Source organism: Papaver somniferum, chromosome 7 (genome assembly GCF_003573695.1).
Source record: "Papaver somniferum cultivar HN1 chromosome 7, ASM357369v1, whole genome shotgun sequence".
Classification (NCBI taxonomy): domain Eukaryota; kingdom Viridiplantae; phylum Streptophyta; class Magnoliopsida; order Ranunculales; family Papaveraceae; genus Papaver; species Papaver somniferum.
In genome coordinates, this window is record NC_039364.1 from 173,055,283 (window position 1) to 173,064,720 (window position 9,438).

Here is a 9,438-nt window from a genome sequence, read left to right on the forward strand (position 1 = left end):
GAATTCCGCCTGTGGACAGTGCTGAGCAACCTGCCCGGGGGAGATGGCCGGGGACATGCCCGGGGGACATGCCCGGGAAATGGTTGATATCATTGCTGGCAACATGACTGGAAATTGGCTAGAGGCGCGACTTGCAACTTGACTTCGACAGTTGTCCGACGGTTGACTTTGACCATTGACCGGGCGTTCACTTCATGGATCACTGGATTAGCTGGTAGCTACTTCAGTCGGTAGGATGGTGGCAGGCTTGGATGAGGGCCAAAAGGTGATTTAAGTAGCAATTTGGCCCATTATGTGGCATTTTTACTCATGGTACAAACATCGCCCCCTCTTAACCTCCAACTTGTTGGGGGTTAAGAAAATTTCGTTTTCCTTGTTCAATGACAAAACTCTCCCCCGAGTGTGGATTATTGTTGCTGAGGTGATTGACAACCTTCCCTTGTTGTTTGCGGAAATCATAATCAAGACGCCCCCAAGTGAGGCTGTTGTGATTGGAAAATCGGCGGGCAACAGTTGATTATGAACCGTTGTTGTATGCAAAAACTGCACTGAAGGCTGAACTACTCTGCGACGGAAGCGTGATATCGGAGTGATGTTGAAAGTGAGCTGTAGCTATTGATGTAAAAACTGAACTGTGATAGTTGCATAGAACTACACTAGTAACAGTTGTTTGGAAAAGATGAGATATATTTGAAGTCACTCAGCTGGAATCTGTGTGAGTTGTTGTTGTAAATGAAACTTGAATTTGCAGATTGTCGGTAATTTCCGGCCAAACTGGGTAGTAGTAGCTGTTGGTATTAAGCTGCTGTCAATTACGGAATGAGTCGCGGTAGTTGCGAGCGAAAGGGTGTGATCCTTCAATAGTTGGGATGGTAACAGACTTTGTGTGATGTTGGACCTCCAACGGTCTTGGTTGTGCTACTGGATATGACATTGATCTTTATATGTCGTAAATAGTTATATGAACCAGGATAGTAACAGCGATGTAGACTAGATCGCATTAGTTGCTGCGGAACTGGATTGCAATGATTGTGGTAAACTGGACTACGACGGCCACAAAAAACTGTCTTCTGCAGTAATGAGCAAAACTGGGTTGCAACAGCTTTGAGCAAAGCTGGTCTGCAGCAGTTGCGATCAGCTGGATTGCAGGAGCTGCGGATAGAGCTGGACTGCAGCAGCTTCGATCAGCTGGACTGCAGTAGCAATGAGCAAAGCTGCACTGCAGCAGCTGCGATCAGCTGGACTGCAGGAGCTGCGAACATAGCTGGACTGCAGCAGCTTCGATCAGCTGAACTGCAACATCGCGAGCAAAGTTGGACTGCAGCAACTTCGATCAGCTGGACTACAATAGCGACGAACATAGCTGCACTGCAGTAGCTGCGATCGGCTTGACTGTAGGAGCTACGAACAGAGATGGATTGTAGCAGCTTTGATCAGCTGGACTGCAGCATCCACGAACAGAGCTGCACTGCAGCAGCTGCGATTAGCTGGACTGCAGGAGCTACGAACAGAGCTGGACTGCAGCAGCTTCGATCAGCTGGACTGCAGCAGCTGCTTCGATCAGCTGGACTGCATCTGCTGCTGAGGAACTGGATTTAAACAGTTTCGATAAACCTGAGTGTAACTGTTTGTGGGTAAAAACTATTTTTGCTGGTTTTGGTCAATTTGGGTGTGTGGATGATAAACGAGCCTAAACCTTAAACAAATGCACTGCACGGGAGTACTTTAGATTCGAGATATCAATCTGTACAATCCTGGGCTAAACCAAGAAAGGTTCGTTCCAGGATTGCTTCGGTCACAAAGTGAAGGAGAAGGGTTGGTCATAGGGAGGGAATCGAAGAAGATGTTGAGACCAGAATGGTTAATTCTGAAGGTGTGGTTATTTTATGACTTGTATCAGAATGTGGAACTCGCTTGTGGAATGTAAGCTATCAGTTCTTTGGTGTTTTCTGGATACTGTGTTGTTGTTAACCAAACTGTTGTCGTTTGGTTGAAATAGGTAGAACCTATTTATACAAGTCTTATTGAATGTACCCTGATCTCGTAGAAAGTGGGAATGATTGAGTGATAGAGAAGTGGGGTCGTGTGTAAATGCCAGAAAACCACGTACCCATTATGAATGAGATGAGTTAGTTTACACCCACTAATTCTTGACGCCACTAACTGCCCCGCTTTGTGACACTTTCTTATAATGGGCGTGTTGCACGCCGCACGCCGCACGTTGTAAACCGCCAGACCAATACCCTGATGAGTATCCCCCAGTTTGTGACATGTTTGATGTCTCGAGTGTTTTCGTGGAAAACGTGTAGTAGGTTGCTATGTGTGGCAAGTCAAAGTCAGGAGACTTGCCGCATGAGAATAGCATGTGATGCTATTAGGCTTGTCTTGGCTTGTCGCCTAAGACTTGCCACAGGCCTGTCAATTCTGCGGTGAATTTGGACGGCTAAGATTGTGACGCATGGGAAAGGGTGGTCATTGATTATGGCCACATTTTGTTGGCGCCTGATAATGACACAATGGCTTGGTTAACATAGTTTATGCATGCCAGTGGCACAGTGGTGCAAGTAGCGCCTGGCGTAGCCATGGCCGCTAGATTTTGGCATATTGGTGTTAGACCCAAATATGGTTTGGCAACATCAGTTCTAGTTTCCACATCAATCCCAATGCTCTGGATAGCATGATTCGGCTTGGTTGACGTAACAACTTCGCCTAAATTAGGGTTTGTCATGCGAAAACCCTAATTAGTGCGTGTGGCATGTGGCCGCGGCATGGTAACGCTTTTTGTGCAAACGGCGTCATAATCATGCCAAAGGAACTATAGTAAGGCCATAATGTGGAAACGGCCACATGAGCAAGAATTGCTATGAGTGACTATGATATGGCGCCATTCCTAGGATTTCCTGGGTCCCGCATGGCTCGTGGCATGTTGTGGGGCCCAAAGTGGCGTACTTGAGCCACAACTGGAAATTAGGGTTTTTGTTAATGCGCCTAAAGCAGAGTCGTGCTTCTGACTAGAAAATCCTAATTTAAGCACATCATGGCGTTGGCCACGAACAGGAGGTAGGTTAGCACGTAGAGCGCTATTTACAGCACGTTGGCATGTTTTGGCATGCTGCACGTTTGGCGTGGAGGAGTGGCATGTTGGCATGTCGTTCATCCTATTGGCGCAACATGGAACGTTTGGCATGTTGGCGCGGTTTTTGGAAAACCAATGGCTTTGTGACCATTTGGCGTAGTTTGCCTCTTTTAACACTGAAAAGTTTGGAGCAACCTGATTGGTTAATATTAGAGAGGCCGGCCAAGCATGGGCGTGGCCACACTTCTGGTATGTGTGTGGCGGATTTAAAGCGACCTGATTGGTCGATGGGAAATAGGGTCGGCAAGTATGGGCCCAACCAGCGTGTGGCGGGTTTAAGGCGACCTGATTGGTCGAAGGCAAATAGGGCCGGTTGGGCAACATGGGGCGTGCCTAAAGCATGGCCACACCTCCCTTTGTTGATGCTCCTATTCCGCGGCTCCTTTCTGATTTTGGGTAGGATTTTGCACCTACTAATCCTTGGCGGATTAATTGCTTAGTTCGCCTAAGCTTAATTTCGACCAACGGGGTCTAATATATTGCGCAAGGCGCAAAACCCTAATTTTTGCAAATTAGTCAGGGTAATATTCGAATCTTGTGAATTATCACAAAATTGATTGAATTCTATGTGTTGACACGGAGTTCTTTAAGTTTATTGCTAGAGAGCAGTATGCTTTCTGATTGAGTACTTTATGCAAGGACCTTAACCTTGATACTCGGAAATTCGTGTTACTTTGCTGCGAGTGAACACAAATTGTCATGTCATATCAATATTAAGGGTTCGGCCGGGGAACATAGCACGGAAAGCATTCAAAGAAACTTATAATAAAGGCAAGGCAAGGTGCCGAAATTTACAGAATCTCTGGGATTGCTGCTACATGCACCATTATGGATAAATTTCATATGAAAATATTGAATTGCTCAACAAATACGCCAGTAAATAGGTTGATTCACTCATCACTTTTATATGGCTTCGTTTCTTTGCAGAGTGACGACATATTAAATGCAAGATTTGCAATTTTAACCTTGAACTAAAAATCACCATCAACATTAAGTCCCCTGCTTAGCTCGTAACAGTGGCATTATTGCGGGGTAAGCATGAGATGGTGACGCACAAGGATAAAATCAAAAGGGCCAAAACATCCGGAGATTGCCAGGAAAAATTCGACTGACCTTTGACAAGAGGCATGGGTGGTACATGATCTTTGTGTTGGCGTACTTCTGGCTTGGCCACATGGTACTTATGTTGGCGCTGCGACTTCGGCCACAGAGTGCTGATGCTGGCGCTGCAACTTTGGCCACGGAGTGCTGATGCTGGCGCTTCGACTTTGGCCACGGAGCGTTGCAGGTTGAGCGGCTGGCTTGGCTACGGAGTATTGCAAGTTGAGCGGCTGGTGCCCCTCGTGCTGGCGCGTTGCTGGTTCGGTCATAGAGCTTCGTATACTGGAGTATCGGCACTGATTTGGGTGTGGCTGAATCCAAAATGGATTCCTTTTCCTACCCAAACTCTCAACGTGCCGTGCATTCAAAAGGTGTTACCCTCTCTTCTACTCTTGTTTTGTTGGCTTTGCTTCCGTAGCGGCGAGCTTCCTTCCATCAGCAACCCAGGTGAGCCAATTATCTCAGATAGATAAGTATCTAATCCAGTTGACATCCCGTATCCCAAGCCTTCATATACGACAGGTGAAAGAGTTTCTCTTTTTCTGGTTTCGTCAATATTGACAAGAGGCATGAGTAGTCTATGATCTTTGCATTGATGGATTGGCCACAAGGTGCTGGCGCTTGGCGTACCTCTGGCTTTGCTACGGTACTGGCGCCTGCAGTACTTCTGGCTTGGCCACATGATACTGGTGTTATGGAGCGTTACAAGTCTGAGTGGCTGGTAATCTTGGCACGCTGCAAGTTAGGTCGTGGAGCGGAGATTTTCGTGCGCGGCTTGTTCGGCTATGGAGCGGTGATCTTGGCGCGCTGCTTTTTTGGCTATGGAGCATGAGTGTGGTGCGCCCAGTCATCTATTCCCGTTTATGAAGCAAGGAGGAATCTTTCTTCTGTTCAAACTCTATAAACTCCATTCGTATGAAAAGGGGTATCGACCCTCTTCTGTTTTTGTTGCTCGTCCGGCTCCGTGCTTTCGTCTGCAGCGTCTGGCTCCTCTTCTTCATTTTTTTAGAGGTGGTAGAGTGATCATTAACGGCAACAAAGCAATCTCCAATAGTTATAACCAGCAGCAAGGAGAGGCAGGAGAACTCAAGGTAGGTGCTCTCCCCTATTTTACGCATGTAGCCACCCAACAGTACCATCGATCTTCTCCAGAATGTGTAATAAGATTCTGACTCCATAAGAATGAGTATCTAACCTCTCCAATGGATTTTAAAATTTACCAAACTCCATTGCACTCTTGGGATGGATGGATGAAATATGTGCTCGACAATGATCATTTCAGGGCTAATCTTGGAGATTGTGGTTGCGTTGTTGGTCCATCCTTGACTTTAGGTTATTTGGTGCCTGGACTTTTTGATTGCAATGATGATCTGTTGTGGATGCTTGTATGGTCGAAATTTTTCGAAGCCATTGGGTGAAATAGATGAGTTGAGAGGCGTTCCGTTGCCGATGTGCTGCTATCAAGTCTTCAAGGACTTCGTTCCAAGCGACATCCTTTGAACCATCTTCTGAATCTTGGACTATTGTATGGAATAGGATGCGATGAGCAGTCCCCAGTTACACTTCCGTCTGGTCATAGATCCGATGGTGTGGACGGATATGTGAATATCTCTGTGGCGTGCTTTTGGAGTCTTTGATGCACGTGTACGGCTTCATGTTGAGAAATTCCTGCGGTTCGTAAAGCTTCGGCAGTGATGATGTTGAAATCAGGAAAACCTGGTTGAGGGAAGTGAAGGAATCCCATGCTGGTAGTCCCCATGTGTAATTATCTTGAGCCTATTTTCTCGTGGAATATTTGCTTCTACTGCATTCATTGGTAAGGTGGTAACTGCGTTTAAACTTCTAAACCTGAAGGAGGCTTCAGTCCCCAAGTGTAGCCTACTTTAATTGCATCGCCTTGAATCCACGCCTATGGGATTTGATACAAGCTTATTGTACTCTCCTGGATGTGATGTTGGGATGCTTGGAACATCAATGGATGAAACATTCTGGACAACGAAGAGGTAGAAGTGAGAGAGTTATGCCGTTAATCGTGTCTCCCTCTGTCTTTTCAAGAAAAATGTTTCAGCCGCGTCTCTGGAGTTATCTCATGAATGCTTGATTGTTGTCAGGGTGGGCCGCGGTGAGCAGTCCCCAGTCGCACTTCTCTTTGGTTACTAAAGTTGTTTTCTCTGAGTAGGCTTGGGATCCGGGCCTCGTAAAGTGTTGCAGGCGCCTTCTAGATGGAGAGGTGATGATATCCTTATGTTACACCTTTGAATAATAGATGACCTTGTCGTGGCTATGACTTTTGGGTTAACCGTGCCTCCCGAGCTTTGACAGTGAAGGGATTCCGTGTAGAGCCTCAGTCCCCAAGTTTGGTTTACATGTTTCTATCTTGTATGGTCGGTGAGTTGACCATGATAAAGATATCATCTTGCATCCGTACTGGTGACTCTATTACTTCTTCCATGTGAAACTAAAATATGGAGAAGTATGGATTACCTTTGTAGTGGTTGTTGTTATGGTAAAGCTCTGGCTGGTATCAACAAACGAACATCAACAGTTCTTGGCATCAGAAGAGACTACATTGTCGTGGGAACCCAAAATAGGTTGGATGGAATTGCATGGGCGTCCATGGAAGCAAAGGGATTGGCTGGATGCGTAGGCAAGTAAACTATCCACGACCACGAGCTTTGGCGAGATGGATCAAAAAGTGGCCACAACTACGAACCTTGGATGGTTGTGATCACGATCCTTGACAGGGAGGAGTGTGGCGGCTACGGCACGATCCTTGGAAGGGAGGAGTGTGGCGGCTACAACACGATCCTTGGAAGGGAGGAGTAGCGACTTCTGGAGAGAACGTTGAAGCGGAGCGGCTCTTGGATCGAAACGTTGAAGCTTTCCCTGGAGCTAAACGTTGAAGCGGAGCGGCTTCTGGAGCGAAACTTTGAAGCGGAGCGGCTCTTAGAGCGAGACGTTGAACCGGCCCCTGAATCGAAACGTTGAAGTGGAGCGGCTCCTGGAGCGAAACGTTGAAGCGGCCCCTTATGAGTTGTGGCCATGTCCGTCTGAGTTTTGGCAAGAACTTCTTGTCTCTCCATTAAATCGATAATGGTAATGGGAAGATTGGTTTCCTCTGGCTCCTCCAGTCTCTCGTTCTGACGAAGAAGTGGTGGCAGTCCTGGTGATGATTGGAGCCATCATGCTCGAAGAAATATTAGGAGTAGCAGCGACTCTGTCTCTGGTAATAAGAGGCGTCACGTAAGAGGGGATGCTTCTGGTGCTGATGGTGTTGGTGGTAGAGGATGTAACTCCATGGGACGTGTTGACTGCGCTTGCGGATGGTACATTGGTGTTTTCCATTCCCCTTTTGCTCTTTTCCGATACGACCACATACTCTATTCTCTTAGGGGTCTCTCCACAAAACTGAATTTTCAGGTTGTAAATCCGAATTTATTGTGTGACGCAATCCTGGCCGCAAGAAGTCCCCAGTCATCCTTTATTGTCTCTGTAACATCTCTATGTCGATCCGAGGCAAGGCGGAGAACCTCCAGTCCCAGGCGTAATTCCCCTGAATCAATCTTTTCTTGGACAACGCGCTTCAGAGCGTTGCATTCGTTGGTAGGATGATGAATAAACCTGTGATAGTGGCAATATCTTGAATCCAGCATCTCCTGGTCAGTTGGTGGACGCCCTACCGGGGTAGTTGGACTACTCCCTCTCGTACCCAAATTTACAATAACTCTATAACTCTTCTGATAGGCAACATAAGCGTGGATATTTTGAGTCTGGCTTCTCCCGCATCAGTAGTTGATGTGGCGGAAATTCTTGCAGGCTTTGGCATGAAGTTCTCTTTGAGGGCGGAACTGACGCTTGAGCGGTCATTGATTCATGAGCGGACTGTTTACTTCTACCGTATTGCTGAAAGGTAATTTCTCTTGAGGGGCATGCGTCAGCGACGACGACACGTGGTGGTTGAGATGGATATTGTTCATTGGGGCAGTGTTCGTTTTCATAAGCGTCTTGGTAGACCCCTCCTCAGGTGCTTCTCTTTTCAACAAATCAGTCGTGGTTGCGGATTGTTGGACAACTCTTTGAACTTCTGCGAGGGTTTGGAGATAAATGTTTTCCAACAAGGATTCATAGGCAGGCTCTTTACCTTTGTCTTGCAGATGTTGTGGCGCACCTGGCAAGTCTCCTCCCCTGGTCTTGTGAAATTGTCCTGGCTCTCTGTGTTGGAAAAATCCAATTGGCCGCTCTTCTGCTGCTCCTTTATGATGTGGCTACGTGCTCCGTGCATCCTCATTGGTAGAGTCGCAGGATTTAGCCAAATATTTAACATACTTCGTATTACTCTTGAAACTGGCGGGATCCTTCGGATAAGCCTTTGCTGATTCTTCCCATAATCGGATTATTATACTCTTTAGGATACGAAGCGTCTCGTTTTGCCGCCTGATAATATCGACTTAACTGGCAACCATATCCTCTAGCATTTTTTTCATGTCTCCCATGGTAGTTGGATTCCAGCTATTCACTGCTTCTGCAAGGTTCGAATGACCCGAATACATCTGGAAAGAATCTTTACTTAAATGGGTTTCAATTAACGATTGAATTGGGCCTAAGACCAATTGGGATGGAAATGAAATTGAGAATTGAATTTGCAACCGAGAGATTTAATTTAATCTCCTACTGTGGTCGCCAATTGTTTGTGGGTAAAAACTGTTTCTGCTGGTTTTGGTCAATTTGGGTGTGTGGATGAGAAACGAGCCTAAACCTTAAACAAATGCACTGCATGTGAGTACTTTAGATTCAAGAGATCAATCTGTACAATCCTGGCCTAAACCAAGAAATGGTCGTTCCAGGCTTGCTTCTGTCACAAAGTGAAGGAGAAGGGTCGGTCTTAGGGAGGGAAGCGAAGAAGGTGTTCAGACCAGAATGGTTAATTCTGAAGGTGTGGCTATTTTATGGCTTGTATCAGAATGTGGAACTGGCTTGTGGAATGTAAGCTATCAGTTCTTTGGTGTTTTCTGGATATTGTGTTGTTGTTAACCAAACTGTTGTCGTTTGGTTGAAATAGGTAGAACCTATTTATACAAGTCATATTGAACGCACCCTGATCTCGTAGAAAGTGGGAATGATTGAGTGATGGAGAAGTGAGGTCGTGTGTAAATTCCAGAAAACCACTTACCCATTATGAAGGAGATGAGTTAGTTTACACC